Source organism: Symphalangus syndactylus, chromosome 4, assembly GCF_028878055.3.
Source record: "Symphalangus syndactylus isolate Jambi chromosome 4, NHGRI_mSymSyn1-v2.1_pri, whole genome shotgun sequence".
Taxonomy (NCBI): domain Eukaryota; kingdom Metazoa; phylum Chordata; class Mammalia; order Primates; family Hylobatidae; genus Symphalangus; species Symphalangus syndactylus.
The window spans coordinates 62,268,139-62,292,173 of record NC_072426.2 but is presented as its reverse complement, the minus strand read 5'-3'; the positions used below and the strand labels follow the sequence as shown (position 1 = coordinate 62,292,173).

The 24,035-nt window shown below is 36.7% G+C and overlaps 1 long non-coding RNA gene across 2 annotated transcripts; it reads left to right on the top strand.

The window, feature by feature from the left end:
- The first annotated feature begins 2,387 nt into the window (after nt 1-2,387).
- Nucleotides 2,388-9,666, top strand: LOC129480240 (uncharacterized). 2 transcript variants are annotated; one of them, XR_008656953.1, is made up of 5 exons: nt 2,388-2,515; nt 6,144-6,331; nt 7,511-7,614; nt 8,479-8,651; nt 9,519-9,666. It is a non-coding gene; the product is annotated as an uncharacterized lncRNA (long non-coding RNA). The 2 variants fall into 2 exon arrangements; XR_008656954.1 differs by lacking the exon at nt 2,388-2,515 and adding an exon at nt 4,413-4,625.
- The last annotated feature ends 14,369 nt before the right edge of the window (nt 9,667-24,035 follow it).

Here is a 24,035-nt window from a genome sequence, read left to right as displayed (position 1 = left end):
AAGGCCCTATAGGTAGTCTGAGTTAACTTTCATTGTCTCAGCAACTATACCAAATATTGGGCAAAATATTCCAGCAGAAATGAACGCATGGAAGGATTTGATTTGAGCTTTTGAGGAAGGGTGAGCTCTTTAAAAGAAAGCAGAGAAATATGGAATTTGTTGGGGAGTAAATGATATTTCATGTTGTATTTATTATGGAAAGCCTGCTTATTAGGCATTCTGCTAATCATCAACTTCAGTAATCAATACTTGCATATGCGAATGGTGTGTTAGGCTGTTCTTGAATTGCTATAAAGAAATGTTTGAGGCTGGGTAGTTTATAAAGAAAAGAGGTTTAATTGGCTCAGGTTCTGCAGGCTGTACCAGCATGGCTCCAGCATCTGCTTCTGATAAGGGCCTCAGGAACCTTACCATCACGGAAGAGCTGAAGCCGGAGCAGGAACATCACATAGTGACAGCAGCAGCAAGAGAGTGAGGGGGAAGTTGCCACACACTTTTGAACAACCAGGCATCGTGAAAACCGTCATGATCACTAGGACGGCACCAAGATATCCATGAGGAATCCACCCCCATGATCCAAACACCTCCCACCAGACCCCACCCCCAACACTGGGGATTTCAATTCAACATGAGATTTGGAGGGGACAAACATCCAAACTGTATCAAGTAGTAAATAATTATTAGCATATAAAATGATAATATGCACACAATAAAGGTCTTCAAAGCCTTTCTGAATGATTTAAAATAATTTTTTATAATGTAATTTCATGTTAAAAATATAGTTTTCATATTTAACAGAATTAGAGATTACTTAACTCTCCTAAGTTAATCACAGATCTGTGGCATTAAATTTAGTACACCGTATGGTCTTGTATGCTTAGCTCTGTCCTGATAGCAGTTTTAGCAATTATTTTGCTGAACAGGTAAAGGAATCCTCATCAACAATTTTAAACGACACAAAACAGCAAATTGGGTTATATACTAGATGACCAAAGCAAGATTAAAAAATGATCTTGATAGGCACAAAAATGAGTACAAACTATAAATATGAAACTGAACATCAGCTATAACACACTTCCTCAAAGTTAAAAAATAATATTCTTAGATGAAAAAACCTCAAAATTGTACAGATCTAATGACCACACATTTATTTGTATATTTAATAAACTTTAAATAAAAATAGTTTATAGTGGAAGAGATAGAATCTGACAGTTATAGATTTTATGAATGAATGAATATATAACAATAATTGACATTTTGAAAAATGACATTAGAAAACTTATTCTATCAGTTAGTAAAACATAATATAAAGCTACAGTAATAAAGTTGCTATGGCATGCACAAACATAGGCAAATCAATAAATCTAAAAATAGAACTAGAGACAAATGTAATAAACAATAATTAGCATTTTGAAGCATTAGGGAATGAATTTATTCAATAATTATGATAAAAAACTGGTTACTTGTGGAAACAAAAAGAACCTTGTATCATATGGATTTATTTTACATAAAAAACTAAAAGTACTAAAGAAATATAAGATAATATTTTTATACTTCTTTGGGTGGTGATTTATTTAGAAATTAAAATCAGACCACGGAGAAAAAGCTTCACATGTTTGACCACATAAACTTCTATATTGCAAGACACTATAAATATACGTGAAAGATAAACAGTAAATAAGAAAAACTGTGCAACATATTTATAAAGGGTTAATATCCATAATATAAAGATCTTATAAAGTCTACACAGTATATAAATGAGCAAAAGACAAAAAAAGGTAATTTTATGTTAACAATTATGTTAACATAAAACAATTATGTTTAAAAAGTTAATATAGTTAACAATTATGTTTAAAAGATGCTCAGCTGAAAAAAATCAAAGGAATGAAAATTAAGACAAGATGTTTTTCATTTGCCAAATTATCAAGGGTTAAAACTGTGCTATTACACAGCACAACGTAGCCCAGTGCAATAGAAATTTCTGAAATGATAGAAATAGTCTGTATATGTTGCCTAGTATGGTAACTACTGGCCACAGGTTGTTATTGTGCAACCTGAAGTATGACTAATGAGACTGAGAAACTAATTTTTAAATTATATTTAATTGTAATTAGTTCAAATAGTCACACATTGGCACTGCCTCCATTTTGAACAGCATAGCTATAGATAATAAACGATGTTTTTGAGGGTCGGATTAGTCCATTCTCATGCTGCTATGAAGAAATTTCTGAGACTGGGTAATTTATAAACAAAAGAGGTTTAATTGACTCACAGTCCCGCATGGCTGGAGAGGCCTCAGGAAGCGTACAATCATGCCGGGAGGAACCCCTTCACATTCACAGGGCGGCAGGAGAGAGAATAAGTACTGGGTGAAGGGAATAGCCCCTTATAAAACCATGAGGTCTCGCGAGAACGCATTCACCATCACGAGAACAGCACGGGGGCAACTGCCTCCATTATTCAATTATCTCCACCTGGTCCTGCCCTTGACATGTGGGGATTATTACAATTCAAGGTGAGCGTTTAGTAGAAACACAGCCAAACCATATCAAGGGGCTAGGAAAATGGCAACAATCATACCCTGATGGTATGAGTATAAATTTAAGAGGAATATTTGGAGGAAAAAATTCTAATATTTTTAACAGTAATATTTACAGTGTTTTTACATTGGTATTCTGTCTAGTCTAGCAATTCCATTACTAGAAATTTTCTTATGAAATACTCCTACAAGGAAGCAGAGGTATATACAATAGTAGTTTTATTACAGCCTTAAAACAATCATATTGTTCATCAATACGAGTTTGGTTAAACTGTGGTAACTTTAAGCAATAAAACAGAAAGCAACTTTAGAAAAATGTTTGATAAATATTTACTGTCATGGAAAAATGTTCATAGTGTGGGGTTAAGTGAAAATGCAAATTAATCAATATAAAATTTATCTTATAATTTTCTATTAATTGAAATATTTGATTAATAAGACCGGACTATGTGCATAACATTCTGATGTATCTTATCACAACACATGTTCATTCCAGATAATTAGAAAATACAGAAAGCAAATACAATAAATTTTAAATTACTCATAATCTTGTCAGCACTTAAGGAACTTTATTAAAACTTTAACATAGAAATTACAATACGATACTATTCTGTATTTTTTTCCAATTAAAACTATATCAAAAACATCTTTTCGTATCAATAAGTCAATTAAAATTACTTCAGAGTGTTCCATTATGCTTGTTAAAATAATTTATTTAAACAACTTTGAATTAATGCATACCTAGTTTTTCTCGTTGTCTACTTTTTTTTTTTTTCTTTTTTTTGAGATGGAGTCTTGCCCTTGTCACCCAAGCTGGAGTGCAATGGCGTGATCTCAGCTCACTGCAACCTCTGCCTCCCAGGTTCAAGCAATTCTCCTGCCTCAGCCTCCCAAGTAGCTGGGAGTCCAGCCACTGCCACCATGCCCAGCCCATTTTTTTATTATTATTATTTTTATTTTTAGTAGAGATGGGGTTTCACCATGTTGGCCAGACTGGTCTCGAACTCCTGACCTCAAGTGAACCACCCTCCTTCGTCTCCCAAAGTGCTGGGATTACAGGCATGAGCCACCATGCCCAGCCTGTTGTCTACTATTAATACACACAACACTAAGATGACTACCCTTCTAGTCAAGTCTGTACATACAGTTTTAGCTGTTTGCAATAAATTCTTAGATGTCAGAGAAGCCTATTACTAGCTCAATAACTAAACTCCCTTTTGTAAGCAAGGCCAACCAATGAATTATTCTTTGCAATTAGATATTTCTACTAACAGGATAATGTATTATCTCGGTTAGTAAAACCCGATTAAAAATCTACCAGATATTAACCTTTCTGACTCACTCATTCTACTGCCAAAAAATCTCCTCTTAATGAGCCTTAAGGAAATATTTGAGGCAACGTTCGCAACTGAACCATTTAGTTTGTGACCATCCAATCTCTTTTCTTTTTCCTTTTATGACTTTTTCAAGAAAGACATAAAAATCTTTTTCAGTAAAAACCTGACCTAGAACATGCTGAGTCCCTTCTACCTCGGCAGTGAACTCTTTGAGACAGAAAACAAAACTGTGGCTAAAGAAATACAATCATTCTGGCCGGGCACGGTGGCTCACGCTTGTAATCCCAGCACTTTGGGAGGCCGAGGCGGGCGGATCACGAGGTCAGGAGATCGAGACCACAGTGAAACCCTGTCTCTACTAAAAATACAAAAAATTAGCCGGGCGTGGTGGCGGGCACCTGTAGTCCCAGCTACTCGGAGAGGCTGAGGCAGGAGAATGGCGTGAACCTGGGAGGCAGAGCTTGCAGTGAGCCGAGACTGCGCCACTGCACTCCAGCCTGGGCGACAGAGCAAGACTCCGTCTCAAAAAAAAAAAAAAAGAAAGAAAAAAGAAATACAATCATTCTTCCCAGAGTGAAGCAGAAGATGTTTCACAGACAGCATGTGTCCTCAGAGCAAATCTTGTTACAGTCTAGTATATGCCTAGATCTGGAAAATAACAAGATGAAAAAAGAGAACCTGAAAGACAGAACTTTGATCATTTGCAGAAGGAGAAACAGAATTCTCTACAAATTGCATTAAATTATTAGGTAAGGAAACAAACATTCCAATGCAGACCAGTCAATTAAGAGACAATATTGCCAGACAAATTCAGCCAAGGTTTCCACCCATATTCACAGAGGAAGGACCATCTAACTAATGTAGTCATTCTATGTATTTGTGGACTGTATGATCATATTAAATTAACAGGTAATTAATAGCATATATTTCTCACTTCATTGTACAGGTTCAATTATTCTTAGCTAATCCTTTTTATGAGCTATAATACATTCCCAAGTAAAATATCTATGTCAAATAAACATCTGAAATAGGTAGAAGTTATTTTATTACTCAAATCAAGGCTATATTTTAAAAAATTAACAAGAATTGCAGAGCAAGTAAGCATTATCCTTTATAGAATACCCCTTAAGAAAAATGATTTCTATCAGCACATGCCATGTATTGCACACAATGCTTTGAAAACGCTTTATCTATTCATGTCATTTTGTACATTTAGTCTGTATTGACTAGCTCTTTAAATGAAGCACAGTGCTTATGAGGCCAGTGTGATAACCTCAACATCAATTAAACTATTGAGGTTAAATAACTTCAAGTTGCTTTAAGTGCATGAATATGGTGCGCGTGCACAGTACACAGGCAAACACACACACACTACACAAAACCAACAGTGAAAACTAGAAAAACTATGTTAATAATTTAGTGCAATTCACTACTACTTTTAGATAAAGCAAAACAAAACATGTCATGTTGATGTGTTTTTCCTCTATAAAAATATCTCATTTTTCATTGTAGGCGAGAGAAATACCAATCTGAAATAATAGATAATTTGAATTATAGAAACATATCAAAGAAGTATATATAGGATTATTTTTCTGAGTACACACAGTAATAATACTGTATTCTGCTAGAGATTCTTAGGAGTCTAACTGAAAGGAACCCAGGATCATGACTTGCTATGAGCATAACAACTGTTTGCCTCACATGTATATATCCTAAATTTTTGAAAGCAGGACCGTTTAGTAGCAAGCATACTAAATAGTATTATTAAACATTAAGTCTGTGCTGGCCACTCTTCAATGCTTTACCCATATTTACAGTCAATCCTCACAACCCTGTAGATCAGATGGAAAAAAAAATAAAGAAACTTGCCCAATATTGTACAGTTAGAATTAAGAAAAGCTGGAACTGAATCTCAAGTATGTCTGACCCCAGACCCCAAGTTCATTAGCTACTACACTATATAGGCTCATGAAAATATCAAATAGCCAACCCACAGCCTTTTGTATATTTTTAGGATTTTAATAGGCCTTTTGTCTTAAACAATGGATAAATTTAAATTTAGCTCTTGTCTCAAATCCATTGGTTCACAATTCTTTATACCTATGTTCGATTGTTCAATGTGGAAAGGATATTATTATTATATTGATAATATTCCTAAGCAAATTTCCTACATTATCTAAAGTCCTTTGTGGGAATAGATGAAGTTAAAAGTAACTAAACACATACATATATACATAACAATATCTGTGAATATTTTTCTCTGCTAGAAATGAGACAACAGAAATGGGTAAGATGGGCAAGGAAATGCAGAAGAGTTATTGGAAAAGGAGACTTCAAGCCCACAAAGCAAATGTAGCAGGCAGAGAAGAATGTGAAACCACAAACCCTAGTTGGAGCCCCATCCCATGGGAAGGCAGGGAATTTTTTTCCCTTACTCCATGTGGGTATTACAAAGGTAATACAGTATAGTATAATGCCAGTACTTTAAGAAGCCTCTTCTGGACTTCTCTCTGAATGGCTTGATACAGAGATAACCTTTGTCCAAGCTCACATCAGGCCCTGAAATCCCACTGTGTACCAGAGGTGGCACAAGGGAGTCTTGGCTAAGGCTGGAAACCTGAGGCTCAGGACCAGCGTCCAGGGCCAACCTCTTAGACATTCCCTTCTAAGGACTTTTAACCTCCCCGTGGGGAGCTCATGGCTTCCAGGGCCACCTAGCCTCAAGTAATGCCTGCACTCCAGCCTCTCTCTTCAGTGTCCAAGCTTCTAGAAAACAAAATCCATAAACACAGACGGCTTGCAAATAACTTCTACATTTTGCTCTCTAAGTCAACTTCCCCTGAAGGCACAGAGTCTGGCTACAAATTTGAACCCGGGGGAAATAATAGAGGAAAAACTAAAAATAATGTCTTGCCCATAAATAATATGCAAAGGTAAGGAAAACAATATTTTTTCCTCTTTTCTCTCTATCATGCCCTATTCCTCATTGACTCTTGCTTTATAAATCACACCCTCTCTAACTTTTACCATTTCTCTCATGCTTTCATCTCTCTTTTCCTATCTTTCCAGGACATATACCCCTTACTTGAAATAGTGGTGCTGAAAAGGGCCTCTATTTTTGCTACAGTATTAGTTGAAACTGGCAGGGGAACACCTTGAATCTGTAGAAGTATTTGTTAATAATGAACTCTGAATCTTTTAAGTTTAATATTGTGTGTGTGTGTGTGTGTGTGTGTGTGAGAGAGAGAGAGAGAGAGAGAGGAGAGAGAGAAAGACAGAGACAGAGAAATCATTCTCCTTTTTTATTTTCAACAATGTTTGGCAATGACTATCCCAATAATCTTGAAGAAATTCCAGTCAAACACCTAATACCCACCCTGACAAATATGGCAAGTGTATATGCAGTGTTTATAATTTGATAATAAAATAACCACTTTAATTTACAAAAGCCAGTTCTCTGGCCTAAACTTTTTTCAGACAGACCCTTTAATATTTTCAAGTTTCCCAGCCCCTTAATTGTTTAACTCATCCAAGTTTTAGAATATTACAAAGAGAAGTTGCATTTAACAGATGTTCATTTCAAAGACCTTCAGGACATTATAAATTATGATAAATTAATTTCCTCATTTCACAGTTTGACAAAGCAGCTCTCAGAGCTTGCCTTGGTCTATACTAAAGGGAGGGAAGAGAAAAAAGCAGCAGGTCAGGATCCCAGGAAAAGGAGCGTCTCCTGACTCAGTAAGTGGCTCTGTCACATAAAACTCATGTCGGCTCTTAAGGGGCCAAGCCAGCTGTATCCAATGTGCCACAAATGCTCTGGCCTCTTTTTTCTCCAGTTCAGTTATTGTGTCTATAAATTCAGCGGGCCACCTGTGCAATGTGCTCATCCGAAAGAACCCCAAAGGAGGCATTAACATATCAAGGCTCATAAAGTACAAATCCTTAAATGTGAAAACTGACACTTTCATCCTCTCCAGGCTACATCTATATAGATTTCTTTTTAATGAAAAAGAAAAGGCTTATTTTTTTGCTTACAGTAAAATGCCTTTGTGTGGTGTTACATAATTAATGACAGCATTTTTAAAATTTCTACTATTGTAAAACTACTTAACTTTATTCTCCTTTGAATCTAAATGTGAGTCCATGGTTAGAATACCCATCCCTATCAGTAACTCATCAATCAATTTAATCATGAATACGACCTATGACTTGTGTTGGACAAGCATCAACTCATAGGACCAAAAACAAATAAAAGTAAGCTTTGAAACTAACTGAATACATCTTCCCCCCCACACACACTTTCAATTCTCTTTTAAACTAGTTTTCCTGAAAATCTGTTACCTACTGGGGAATCCAACAGAGAATCCATTCCTCTACATTGCTTCTCTAACTCCAACAATAGTCAAACATTGTAATGTATTTAGTAACATACCTCTATTAGTATTTCACCTGGAAGGTTGTGATTATTTTCTCTGTCTCTTCCTTTATATTGTAAACTTCTAACAGCAGTTCTTAATGGTAGTTGAAAAGGAGCTGAACAGATCATTTAGGGACCTCTTTGTGTCTTTACATTCACCTTCCCATCACTTCTACCCACTCCAGAAGACTAACAGAACGAGAAGGTGGAGAGCAGAAAATGAAAAGGGGTCATGTGAAGTTTACAAAGCTCACTACTGTAAGGAGGAGATATAATGCATGCATATTTGTGTGCATATCAGTACCTGGTACATCACAGGAAATTAATAAACTCTGAATAAATGAGTGAGTGAAACCAGGTAAAGCAAAACCTTTCCATTCTGATAAGTCAACACTAATAATTTCAAGTAAATTTGTTAACCAAGCCCATTTTGACCAAAAAGAAAATACAAATTATTTGGATGCATTATTTTCTAATCAATATGTGTTGATTAAACCAGTGGTTGGGAGAGCAGAGAAGGTGGGAGATAATCATTAAGTGGGGGAAAGGAAGCAATGTTGATGTTTAAGGGCAAAGCCAGTGTAATGTATGGAAGGCAAGAGAAGCTCTGGGGTTAATGACTGTTGGGCCACCAATTTCCGCATAAGAGCCAGAACACTTACTCACATTTGAACATGTACCGAAAAGCTGAACCCCAGCTGCCATACTTCACCATTTCCTTACTGATAAAATATTGCAAATTATCATCAAAATGTGATAACTATTTAAGATGAGGCAATAAACACACATTTTGTGATACTCCCTGCATGATCAGAAGCAACATCCCTCCTTACCAGGGAGTGAGAGAAAGAAAAGGATGAGATATTCAGTCACTTAAGCTAGTTGAATTTCAGAGTGTGTATAAAAGAATTAACCTTACCCAAAGAGAGGTCTGGCCTTTGCCCTTGTCCTGTGGGAGGTGGTCTCTAGGAAGAGTGGCTTTGCTTACCTGGGGGCTTTAGGCCACACCAGACATTCTAACAACATGACTTATGATAGGGGCTTTCTGCCATGTAGTAACCACTCCACCTCCTAAGAGGCTAAAGACTAAAGGCCAGACACTCAGGCAGTCAGCTACATGATTGGGCCCCACTAAAAAGTATGAACGCAAAGCTCAGGTGAACTCCCTGGATGGCAGTACTCACTGTGTATTGTCACATGTCATTGCCTTTTTTTTTTTTTTTAGAAAAGCAACGCTGTCCATGACTCCATGAGGAAGGGTAACTGAAAGCTCCTGGTTTGGAACCTTCTTGGATTCTGCCCCATGCATCTCTTCCCCTGGTTGATTTGTGTCTGTATCCTTTCCCTGTAATAAACTGTAAATGTGAGTAAAATAGTTTTCAGTGAGTTCTGAGTCCTTCTAGTGAACTCTCAAACCTGAATGTGGTCTTAGGAAGCCCTGATCTGTGGAGTTGTTGTCAGAAGTGAGGGCAGTCTTGTGGATGGCTAAGTTTCTACAGGGCTTCTCTGATTTTTTTAAAGTCACAGATTCTCAGTACTTCAACACAGGAATTAATTATTTCACATTTCAAAAGATATCTATTATCAGCCGGGTGTGGTGTGGTGGCTCATGCCTGTAATCCCAGCACTTTGGGAGGCCGAGGTGGGCGAATCACGAGGTCAGGAGATCGAGACCATCCTGGCCAACACAGTGAAACCCCGTCTCTACTTAAAAAAAAAAAAAAAAATTTAGCTGGGGTGGTGGCGAGTGACTGTAGTCCCAGCTACTTGGGAGGCTGAGGCAGAAGAATGGCATGAACCCGGGAGGTGGAGCTTGCAGTGAGCCGAGATTGCGCCACTGCACTCCAGCCTGGGCGACAGAGCAAGACTCTGTCTCAAAAAAAAAAAAAAGAAAAAGAAAAAAGCAAGTTACTCCTACAACTCAGACAATATTCCCACCTGACGTTGTGTGGCGGGAGCCTGGGTCTGTTCCCCAACCCCCCATGCTCGTAGTTTGAGTTATTTTGACAAGCCAGGGTGGCAAGTATCAGATGGAAAAAATGGGATGATTTGGAACAAAAAGAACATGGTTCAAGTCCAAATTCTGTTACTTAGATCTGACTGAGCTTGAGCACATCAATTGACTTCTGTAAGCCTTAGGTTCCTCTGAAAAACAAACTCAGTACCCTACTACCTAACACCAAAACAAAAGCACCTTGAAAATTCTAAGGCAGTATTGTCAAACTCTAGTGTGCCTCAGAATTACCTGGAAGGCTTGTTAAAACACAGATGGCTGTGCCCCACCTTTAAAGTTTCTACTTCAGTAGGTCTTGGGTGGTGCCTAGAAATTTGCGTTCTAACAAGTTGCCTGGTGATGTTGATGCTGCTGGACCAGGAGCCATACCTTGAGAATGACTTCTCTAAAATACTACACAAAGATAAATAAATAACATTACTTTAGTACTAGGTGCCAAAGTAGCTATTAAATAGTTCACTGGAGAATCAAGTCTTCTGAAATAAAATACAACCCATTGCTTAAGGCTGTGGCAAGGCTGGACATAGATGCACCCTCAGTATGCAGAACATCTCAGACTACCACAAGGATTACCACAGGAGGCATGGACGTGATGTGGTGACATTTTTTCCACCAGACACTGCTGTGCTCAACAAATTGAAAGAGAGGAGTGCCTCAGACACACAATTCATTTTAAAGTCCCAAAATACTGACTTTCCAGTTGAAATCAATTCTCTATTTGGGAATTTGACTTTATTCTTGTTTTTGCTTCTTAAATCTTACCAATTAAGTTTTGATCAAGGATAATTTGGACTCCGTTTCCAATAGAAATATTTGGTAAATAGCAGTATCCCTTTACACAAAGCTAACTGAGGGATGGCCAGCTGTGGTAGTGGTGGTTAATTGTAATTCCATTCCCTCCATCTAGTTCACTACTATTAAATATAAAAACACAAAAATTATGGTGTTAAGACTGCTGTTTGGACAAAATTTCAAAATTTAATTTAAAACTTTCAAGAACATTGGAAATTTATTTCTTTCTGAGATAAACTTATTTTCAAGAGCAAAAGAAAATAAAGAACTTTAAAAATAAAATTATTCGTAGCATTTATACACACTTATCTTCTATGGTAATGCCGAAGTTACACTTTTCTTCATGTGCCACTCAAAATAGCACACTTTACCTTCTTAAATGGACCCTTGACAAAGAAGTTCTGTTAAAGTGATCCTTTCACGATGTCCCTTGTGTCTTAAAAATATCCTGGGGGTTCAAGTTGGCATCCAAGGAAGACCCCTCTACTTTGTTCAATTTGACCAGAAATCATTATTCTACAACATGAAAACCTTAGAACATTTTAAAAGACCAAAGTTTCTTTCTTCCTCCATTAAGACTCAGTGCTGTATTAATATATTTCTACTGCGGACCTTCTTGTCAAAATCAAACTTATGACGTGCTTTAGGCCAGAGCCTGGTATCACCTTCTGAGTCAGTTTTCTTATTAATCTTCTGGCTTACTAGAAAAATGTTATGAGGTATTTGTGCATAGTAAAGATAGATCAGATAGTGTTGAGAACTACACAGCATTGTTTCTGACAGCACTAGCTAGCATGATTGAAAATGTAAGTTATACTACATGTTCCTGTGCTGACAATATGGATGCATATGAGCTTCTAAAATAAATCTCTTAAATTCATTAACACCTTTCCCAACAAGCCCTTCAATAGCCCTCTCAAAAGCTTTCGAATAAATAGATGTAGAGAAGAGTCTCTATTTACCTTTGTTTGATGTCTTGCTGGAAAACTGATATAGACCATTGACATAATTAGGGACAATAAATGGACTCAGAAACTAGTTTTTCAATGGGTAAGTGGATAGGGGAGCTATGTAACTATGAACTACAGATAACTGGATTACAAAATCCACACAGTAGTCCCTCCTATGCAAAATAATTAAGTTTGGGCTGCCTGGCATATTTAATAACGATGAAAATTGTAAATTACTGACAGTGATCATGTTGAATTCCCAAACTTAATATACATCCAGGCTTATTATAAAATATTTACATTTTATTGAAAATGCAAAAGTAATTTACAATTCCAGCAAAAAGTATATGTTGTGATTCCAACTATGTGTATTATGAACATTCCATTCAACTTATCCCTAACATAAGTAAAATAAGCAACTTGTAACTTTGATGAAATCCCAAATAAACTATTTGATAATGAAAAACTACCTAATGTAATGTGATAAGAAAATACATCTTGGGAAATACTTAACAAATTTGCTCAAGACAAAGAGATAAAGCACCAAAGCCACTGAACCATTGTCTTAGTGCAGTAAAGAATGGGGGCTCTATTCTCTGCAAGTCCTAAGTGAGATAAGGCAAATTCTTATGATACGTCCACTCCATATTCTCAGGTTCTGAAAGACATATGCTCAAACAAGCTTAACTTCTTATTGAAGAACAAGAAGGCTGTTAAGGAGCAGGAGTATCCTGGTCAGATCTTCTACACTCTCTTACAATGCCTTAAACCTTTAGCTCTTTTTGCATGTGTGGTGGGGAGGGGAGCAGCTGATGTGATGATGTCATGAACTGTTTTCTTTCATGATATGTAAAATGGAACATAGTTCAAGCTCTATCACATTAAGATATATAAATGACTTTAAGGTCCATTCCCCCTTTATATTAATGAAGTCATTCACAATGAATAATATGTTTATTTTTCCCATTCTTTTTTCAAAGAGTGGAAGCAAATATAGGTCCATAAACATCCCAAAAACCACTAGAAAGACTGGACTACAAACTTTTATGGCTCATTACCTCAGTCTCAAAATCTCTTAAGGCTCTTGGACAGTTAATCTTGAATTTATTTTCATTTAATTGTTCAAGTTGCCCATCACACTGAACATTATTCTACTAAGCACGAAAAAAAAAATACATCTATCTATGTATATTATATAAAATATATGCTTATAAAATTATATAAGTAAAACCACACCCATATGTTTTTCCAATACACATTATAAGAAGGCTCTGCTTGCACTCATTTGTTTTATTGGTTTAATAAATTATTGATGATCTAATAAGTGTCAGGCACTAAATACTGAGTAAAAATATTAGACATGTTACCTAACTTTGTGAACCTCACACACTACTAAGGGAGACAAATTCAAACAGATAATTACAACATAGTGTGAAAAGTACTTTATTACAGTTTTTTTTTTTTTCATTTTACTACAAATACAAAACAAGAGACCCATTAGTTGAGTTGCCCTAAAAGCTTCATGTCTGCATCTTTCTCTGTGTCTAGGAGTTTCCTCATAACACATCAACTTGTGATACCACCCTCATCTATCCTGCCAGCCCACACACTACCACTGTTACACATGAAGGTTAACTGCTTGCTTTAATTCAGTCAATCTGTAAACCCCCATCCCTGGCAGCAGTTCGTTGTCATTATCAAGTGATTTCAAAACTATCCCCACCACAAACACATCCACCTATCAGTGAGCAAAATTAGTTCTGCTGGTCTTCCAGAGTACATCAAAGCAAATGTAAACATTTTAAGTGGGCCACAAAATGAGAATGGCATTAAGAGTCCTTGACTCAAAAGAACAAAAGCATTGGCACAAATGCTGATAGTTTCCTTTTAAACAGAGACTTGATATACTCTGAGCACTTACAGGGCTGGATCCAGGCTCTATGCTGGGTACTGTGGAATCAGAAATGAGTGATACCTGGTCGCTGCTGTAGAGGATTATGTACTCTAACAATTGTTATTAAAATAAACTGGCTTTAAGACATGTATTTGTAACAAAATTGTTACCAGCAAATTCGACTACACAATACATCTTTATAAGAATTTTCTCCTTCATTAGCTCTTCAACTACTAATTTTAAAAATAGAAGACATGTTTTTAATAGTGCGTGGGGGTAGGAATACTCCCTTATTAATTGAGTTAAAATGTTTTTTTCTCTAAGAAAAGTCAGTAGAATGTGGGAATTTGCAGAATGCCAACAATACTGAAGGAAGTGCTTTCCAATACTGTTCATGGCTTTCCAGTACTGTTCATGCAGAATTCTCTTTGTCCTGGGGCATTAGTTCCAGTATTGGACTCTCTGATATTATACAAAATTCCTCCGTCCAAGACTCCCTTGACTATTTCCTGAGATAGTCCCTTTTCCTCTGGACTGGATACATTAACAATCTTTAATAAATTTAGATGGCATTATTGCACTTTAGCAGTAGGTCTCTATCAATTACCCTGCATGGTTTTCAAATTCAAGGTTGATTCATATGAACTGGGTAAGACTGAAATTCCGCATATTATATTCTGTTTTATTATCAGTGCTATTTGGCGACAGGAGACAAAAAAATGCTCACCAATTCTCATCATGTTCATTCCCTAACTGATATTAGCTTGCATTGAGTGCTTTTTATTTAACGTGGTGGGCAAAAAGGTTATTTTATTTATTTTTTGTCATTTTTCATTTGTGATTCTTTTTTTTTTCCTTCCATGCTACAGAAATGCATAACCATTGCGCTATTTCTAAAACACCAATGCTTGGTTTTGGTTTGGTTACTTTGGAAAGTCTCCTAACTGAGCAATGAGAAGAGTTTTTTACCTTGAGGGATAGGAGAAAAATAACTTTCTACCCCCCAACAAACTCTAACTGTAAACACAGGCCTGGCCCTCCGTGACCCTAGATGCTGCCAGTTACACACGTGCATGGAGCATGGGAATCCTCTTAGTTGCAGCCCTCACCTGCCACTTCCATCACTCTGTGGCTGCAGCTCCTCTGAGAAGGCAGTAAATCTGTCAATGGGGCCTAGCACCAAACGGCACAGGGTTCCTATCTAGCCTTTTAAGACAAGCCCTCCAGACGATTTCTTCCCTTTAGATTGACATAAATGTTAAATGCAGAAGAAGACTGATACCAAAATCTTAAGTTGCTTTTCCTCTTAAAAAATTTTATCAATAGAAACCGATAAGAACAAATTTCAAAGAATCATCTAAAAGTATCCATACTTGAAAAATCAAGAACACTCATTTTGTTTTGGTTTGCCTGTAAATACTGCCTAGGGGCTGAAGAGCTGGAGATAAACTGAGGGATGCATTGAGAGGAGGTCACTTGGCAGTCAGGTTTGAAGACTGCATTTCTGAAGCTCCATCAACTACTTCAAGCAAAAGCCTTTATTGATCCACCTTTAACTTGGAACGCTGTTGTTTTAGCTTCCTTTTCTCCCATTAGTTCCAGTTCAGTCCTATTATTAATCATGTGTTGAAATAGAAAGAGGGTCACAACGTAATGTGAAACAGGGTAGCAGGGGCACAAGATTCTGCATTCTAAGTATTGTAGCCCTTTGGAAAAGGTGCCTTCCATCTTTTGAAGCCTCAAGCCTCCCTACTTGTAATACAACTACTTTCCCAAAAAGGAATGGATTTGTAGTATTTCAGTATTTCAAATATATACCTCATATTTAAAATAACTTTCATAGTATGTTGTTCTCTCTCTTTTTCTGTCTCTCTCTCTCTATATATATATATATAATATAGATCTATATTTTATATATATCTGTATAATATAGATCTATATTTTATATAGATCTATATATAATATAGATCAGATCTATATTATATATAGATCTTTATTTTATCTATATAATATAGATATTATCTATAGATATTATATAGTACATAATATAATATATAGATATTATAAAGTATATAATATAATATATAACATATAGATATTATAAACTATAATATAGATCTATGTATAATATAGATATATATATATAGAGAGAGAGAAAGAGAGGATATATATATATAGAGAGAGTATACACACACACACACACGTATATATATATATACACTTAAGTGCTCAAATGCTATAATGGGAAGAATGACATTTTAGAGTTAGATCTGGTTCAAATTCTGTCTTAGCCACTTAGATTTATGAATATTAAATAAGAAAGTAGATATAAATGCCTACACATGTGACTTAAAAATATATTAGTTATTATTTCTTTCTTATGAAAACACTTTTGCAAAATTATGACAAGACAAATCTGTTACAGTTGACTCCACCTTGCTTCTGACCTCCAAGCTGTCCTTGGTCATTCCTGGGCATAGGCCAAGCTAACTTTGGGAGGAATTTAGTTGATAGTTTACTCTTAAACAAGGATGATAATAGTGCTTCCCAAAACTAAACCAACTTTGTAAAACTGATGAAAGGCCACTAGATTAGAACTATGAGGGAGGCCTCCACTCTGCTAAGATATAGGAGTAGTTTCTATACTCCTTACTGCTCAGAAGTTATGTGCCAGGGGTCACAGGATCTGTGACTTCCCCAGTTGCTTCTGTAGATAACATCACTATTGTAGAACCTAAGATTGGTCTTTTGAGGTTTTTTTCTCAGATTTTTGCATTCTGGCAACCAAGGGACCCTGGCCTGACCATGACTCATGACTCAACCAGTCCTGTGGCATCACCCAGAGAAGGACTGAGCACACAAGGACCATTTTCCACACCCCTTTGATTTCACCCCCAACCAATCGGCAGCACACATTCCCAAGCCCCATGCCCATCAAATTCTCCATAAAAACCCTAACCCTCCCAGCCTTTAGAGAGACTGATATGAGTAGTAACTCCAGTTCTCCTGTGGCAGGGCCCAAGTTAATTAAACTCTTTCTTTATTGATCTCAGTGAACTCGTAATGTCTGTGCCGAGGGCCAGAAGAACCTGTTGGGTAATTACGTTTAGCAGCCATAAAATATTAGAATTAAAAACAGTTTAGATTACTTTTACATAATCAATGTAATATTTTGCTTTTAAATCCCCTACTAACTATGACTTTATTTCTGATTATTTTAGTACTGTTTTTCCCCCTATATGGGCTGGCATTGTTTAATAAGTTAAACTCAAGAGATAAAGTTTGGTGGGCAGAATTTTAAGATGGTGGCAAGATTCCTGTCTCCTGGCAAACACACTGTTTATAATCTACTCAAGTGCAGTCTGGAGCCATGAATATGACAGAATAACAGCTCTTGATGAGGTTATGTCCTGTGAGCAAGGTGACGGGACAGTCATTCCCTGATGTGTTACGTTATATAAGACAATGTCTTAGTAGACTGAAGAAAAATAGGTTCTCCTACTAGCCTTGACCTTAGGAAAGAAGCTGCTGTGTTGTAAGACAGTCATGTGGCAGGGCACTGAGGTGGCCTCTAGAACTGAGGGCAGCTTGCTGCTGACAGCAAGAAAACAGAGGCCTCAGTCCTACAAACATAAGGAGCTGGATTCTGCCAACAACCACATGGTCTTGGAAGACCCTGAGCTCCAAAGGAGAATGCAGCCTGGTCAAAATCCTGACTGCATCCTTGTGAGACTCTGAGTAGAGGACCCAGATAATCATGCCCAGACTCCTGACACAGGGAAACTGAGATAACATGTATGTGTCGCTTTAAGCTGTTGAATTCATTGTAATTTGCTACATAGCATAGAAAACTAATACAAGAAGCAAATCAACATTTCATATTAAGTATTCAGTTTAAAAGTCATTCCTTCAAAGAGGGATTAAAGTAAGAGTAATGGAATCCTTCAGCCCTAATCTGTTAGGAAAGGTATGCCTATCAATTAAGGATCTATATGGAATAAATATCAGTTGACAGTGAAACAGGGGCCTATTTGTAAAAGGGAAAAAAAATAGCTATGCTACAAACAGTATTTACAGTAATAGAGACTCTGGAGTAATAGAAAAACAGCTCGTGTTTCTTGGTTATTTCTTGTGTGCAGGTTCTGTTCTAAGTCTTCTACAGTTTACATCTTTAGATATTTTCCCATAGCTTATCATTAAAGTTGATGAAAAGTCAAGACATTTTTCTCAATACTATTTTTTCAAAATAGTACTGGTGTTTGGAAGAACACCTAGATTGGATCTAAATTTATAACTGTTAAAATCTAAGTTATTATTCATATGGAATTTCAATGCATCCCAAATAGCGTAATCTTGAAAAAGAACAACAAGTTGGAGGTCTTACACTTCCTGATTTAAAAACATACTACAAAGCTACAATAATCAAATCAGTGTGGTAGTAGCATAACAACAGACATATAGATGAATGGAATAAGATTTAAAAAAAAAAAAAACAGAAATAAGCCTTCATTTATGTGGTCAAACAATTTTTGACAAGGGTGCCAAGCCCATTCATTAGGGAAAGAATAGTTTTTTCAACAAATGGCACTGGGAAAATGGGATATCCACACATGAAATAATGAAGTTTGCCCCTTGCCTCACACCAAGTACAAAAATTAATTTAAAATGAAGCAAAGAGCTAAATGTAAGACCTAAAGCACTCTTAGAGGAAAACATAGAGGAAAGACTTCATGACATTAGATTTTGCAGTGATTTCCTGGATATGGAAGTAAGCACAAGCAACAAAAGAAAAATAGTAGATAAGTTGAACTTCATCAAAATTTAAACTTTGTGTATCAAAGGTTACTATCAACAAAGTGAAAAGGCAATAAGCACACTGAACCTTTGCAAATTATACATCTAATAAGAGGTTAATATCCTGAATTTAGAAAGAATTTCCACAACTCAACAACAAAAGCAACCTGATTTAAAAATGGGCAAATATTTCTCCAAAGAAGATATACAAAGGGCCAATAAGCACATAATAAGATGGTCAACATCACTACACACTAGGGAAGTGCAAATCAAAACCACAATCAGATACCACTTCACATTCATTAGGATGGCTATTACTGATTTTTTAAAAAGAAAAATAAAGGAAAGAAAAACAGAAGGTAACTAATGTTGATAGGAAGTAGAGAAACTGGAACCCTTGTACACTGCTGGTTGGAATGCAAAATGGAACAGCTGTTATGGAAAATAGTATGGAGTTCCTCAAAAAATTTAAAATTGAATTACTATATGATTCAGCAATCTACTTCCAAATACATATCCAAAACAATTTAAAACAGACACTTGAACAGGTATTTGCACACCCATGTTTACAGCAGCATTATTTGCAATAGTCAAAACCAACCCAAATGTCTATTGAGAAATGAATAGACTAAATGTGAGATATACATACTATAGAATATTATTCAGCCTTAAAAAGGAGTCAAATTCTACCACATGATACAATGTGGATAAAACTCGAAGACACGCTAAGTGAAGTAAGCTAGTCACAAGAGAACACATAGCTTATGACTTCACATGTATGAGGTACCCAGAATAGTCAAATTATACAGACAAAAAGTAGAATGGTGGTTGCCAGGAGCTGGGGAGAGGGGAAAATGGGGATTATAATGGGTATAGACTTCCAGTTTGGGAAGATGAAAAATGTTCTAGACAACACGGATGGTGGTGACAGTTGCAGAACAATGTGAATTTACTTAATGGTACTGAACCATACACTTAAAAATGGTTAAAATGGTAAACTTTATCTTATGTGTATTTTACTACAGTAAAAAAAAAATTTAAACCCAACATTCTACCAGAAGATGGTTTTAATCAACATATGGAAAAATTTGTTCACACCTGCTTGGTAGCACTACACTTTTAAGAGCCTGTCCCTGTACACTAACCAAGTTTCCCAGTAAGCATAACCAATAGCAAATTTAAATATCAAGAGTCCTTACTCACTGGAAATACTATAGGTAAGCCAATATATTGTGGCAGTTACTTCAGAATTGGAAAAACTAAATTTAATTTCTAGTTCTACCACTTAGCTATGGAAAATTGAACAAGTGCTTAATCTCTTAATTTCTCCATCTGTAAAAACTCTGTCCTTTTAGGATTGCTGCAAAGACTGCTATAAGAGGATGTATGTATGCATGTTAATCGGGGCAATCTCAAGTGTTCATTTAGCATCCTTCCACGTGGTTATTCAGGATCCCGGTTGTTTTCATCTCACTGTACCACTATCTAGCAAAGATTCCTCAGAGTCATCCACAGGCTTCTCTGCATCGAACCAACAAAAATATTAAGAGTGAGGAAAATCATACAGGATAATTTTATGACCAGATCTGTAAATGAAGTTCAAGTCCTCCATGAGCATTTCACTGTCCAGAACCTGATCCCACAGTTGCAACCCACCAGCAAAGCAAGCTGGTAAACATAGTCCTCTGTTCGCCCCAGAAGAGAAAATGAAATTGACAAGCATCTAGTCAGTTTCTGCTACAAATGCCAAAGAAAAAGTTGTTTCCTGTCCCATAAGGAACATCTCCAAGGACACAGTGAAAGTGAAGAAGTAGATTATCTCATTTTGGGCCAGGAGCGGTGGCTCATGCCTGTAATCCCAGCACTTTGGGAGGCCGAGGCGGGCGGATCGCCTGAGGTCAGGAGTTCAAGACCAGGAGTTCACCAACATGGTGAAACCCCGTCTCTACTAAAAATACAAAAAAATTAGCCAGGCATGGTGGGGGGTGCCTGTAATCCCAGCTACTTGGGAGGCTGAGGCAGGATAATCGCTTGAACCCAGGAGGCGGAGCTTGCAGTGAGCTGAAATCTCTCCACTGCTCTCCATCCTGGACAACAAGAGCAAAACTCCAACTCAGAAAAAAAAAAAATTATCTCCATTCTTCTTGGACCACTTAACAGCTACCTGGTTTCAGATGCCTCTCTCTTTGCAGTGAGATACATTTGCCATCAGGCAATTGTTTTTCTGAGCTACTTGAAGCCGCACAATAAACATTGTGCATTTTCCTGGAATATCTTAACTGGTTGGGGGAGTAGGGGAGGGGTGGAGTCAGATATGTGTTATTTAACTTGTACATAATTTAAAACTTTAAATTTGTAAGGCAAACTTGAATATAATACGAAGTAGAATGCAAACTTCACATTAATTTTTTAATAGAGAAAACATGAGACTTCAAAAAAAATTGTATACAGGAAGGGAGCTCTTTAGGTTGAATTTTTTCCTACTACTATGCGTACACATTCATTCTGCTCTGAGGTTATTTTAAGGGAAAAGGGTGAGAGGCACTGGATTATATATTGACTTTTATATTTTTAATTATTTAATAGACTCTACCTCTTTCTTGTATATTTTTGAGATATATAAACTATACATGTATTTATAATTGCTAAATATTAGTGTAAGCTGAATATTACACACTAGCTATGCTGAAACTTACATTGCCTCCCTATACCTTCAGTATAAATATATCAACACATTCTTTCAGCAAAAATGTTATCACTCCAATGCTATTATGCTTGCAATGCCATCTAACCATTAAAAGCATTTCTCTTTTGCAAGAGTTCAAAGAGGGTGGACAGATGAGATAAGACAAAGTTTAAGCAAGCCAAAGTAACTACTTAGTTCAAATTTGTTTCAGTCAACATTAGGAGGAGGCAGCTTGTTGTTGCCAGGATTTCCAGACCTAAGACATTTGTTTATTTGATTGTGTAATGTAGATAAAGCTGAACTCTTTCACCTCACGTTTTATTATTTTATCTTAGAGAAGAAATTCACGCTAATTGCAACCAAGGAATCAAGCTAAAATGCATGGTTAATGATTTCACCCCTTTTCCTTTCACTCCCATACTGGATAACTAGTGTTAACATTCTTCTTCTTGAGCATACAGATATATACAAGTGTACAGGTACGTAAGATTCTTAGATGTAAGTGGGATTGTACCATACACAATGCATTTCTCACTTATGAACATTCCACCAGTTCATAGATATGGATCTAATTCATTTTCAATTAAAAAATGTATTCTCTAATATGAAATACCATAATTGATTCAACTATTTAATTATTCATGAACACTCCTTGGCTTTTTTGTTTATGTGTTTGCTAATTACTACAAAAAATTCTGCAATAAATACCCTTTTATATGTTTGTTTATAGAATGGAGCCTTTATTTATTACTATAAGGTAGATTGTCAAAGAGCCAATGGATATGTTTATCTTTAATCTCAAAATTGGTCTATTTAATATGTATTGGTCTATGCTTTATTGTTTGCCTGATCTGATTATCTTTTCCTGGGCCAGTAACACAGCTTTGATTATAGTGTGTGGTAGAGATGACGATTATTCATCAATATCTGTGTGCTCCTCTTTCTCCTGGGTACATCACTACAAGACACTTCTTATCTCTCTTGCATTTAGGGAAAGCCACATGATTAGTGTCTACTTTCCACAAAAGTTTAGGAAAAGTGAGGCTTCTCCATCTCTTTGCCATAAACTTAATGAATAGAGAAAACTTTCAGAAGGAAGAGCCCCAAGACAGAAGGAACATAGCTGTGCCACTTTATGAAGGTATTGCCTCTTAGCTTAAATCTGCCTACTTTGCCCTGCTTCATTACACTGGAGCTAGAGCCGATAAACATTTCTCCTTTGTCAGGTGGCACAAGATTAAACATCAGATTAACCTTAGTCAGTGGAAGGTGTTAGAGGGACACTTTAAGGGGAAGGGATTTCTCTTCCTCCTTCTGAGGTGATTTTTCCTTTTGAATCATTTGATTGATTGATTGGAGACAATGGCTCACTCTGTCACCCAGGCTGAAGTGCAGTGGCACAATCATGGCTCACTGCATCCTCAACCTCCCAGGCTCAAGTGTTCCTCCCACCTTAGCCTCCCAAGTAGCTGGGGCTACAGGTGCGTGTCACCATGCCGGATAATTTTTGTATTTTTTTTTTTTTGTAGAGAGAGTGTTTTGCCATGTTGCCCAGGCTGGTCAGAAACACCTGAACTCAAGTGACCTGCCCGCCTCAGCCTCCCAAAGTGCTGAGATTACAGGTGTGAGCAACTGTGCCTGGCCATTCCTGTTGATTCTTGGAGCATGCGGCATCTGGTGGCATTCACCCTTCAGCAATTTCCCTAGACACACCAGCAGGCACCTTCTCAGAGAGTCTTGCTAGCACCACAGTGATCAGTTTTCTGCGTATCAGCCCCAGACAGTGGCAGCAAACTTTTCCACTTCCAAGGGACACATTCCAAAGAGCTCCAATTGTCAGTCTTGAGTGGGGTTGGGTCTTCAAGTCTATTCTTTCCTTGGCTACTCTGCCTGAGCCCTACATGGAGTGACTGCTCCCCAATTCTTCTATTCTTTGGAATTTTTTCCACGCCTTAGTAGTTAACCCCCCTGCTTAATAAATCCTTATATTACATTTTCCCTCTTCCAATAACTGATGTGGTTTCTGTCTCCTGGTTGATACTGTATATCAGTGAGTGACTGCTAGAAAAGGTCTCCCGCTTCTACCACCTGTTACATGAGTATGAACTGTGGCTGCTAAAATTTGGGGGATGCTGGCTACAAAATTAGACTGAACAACCAGTTGAATTATGGAGTTATGGTAATAGTCAATATCTGGTAAATCAAGCACTCTACACTTTTTCAAATTGGCATACCTATTCTCAGATAATACTTCAATATGAAATCTGACTTTATCACATTCCAATAAATAAAAATTCCACTCCACTAGAATACTAATTGACATAATATATTTATGAAATTTAATATTTTTACAATATGAAGTCTCTTCCCTGGGAAAGATATTATGCCTGTATATTTCTATAATGTCCTCCAATAATTTGTTGTTTTCATATAGAAAATATCTTGCTTATCAAATTTATTTTATCACTACTTCAAATGAGATCTTTTTCTGCTTCCATTTTTAAATAGCTTTTTTCTCTTTTCTGAGACAGGGTCTCATTCTCTCAGCCAAGCTGGAGTGCAATGATACAGTCACAGCTCACTGCAGTCTCAATTTACCAGACTCAAGTGAT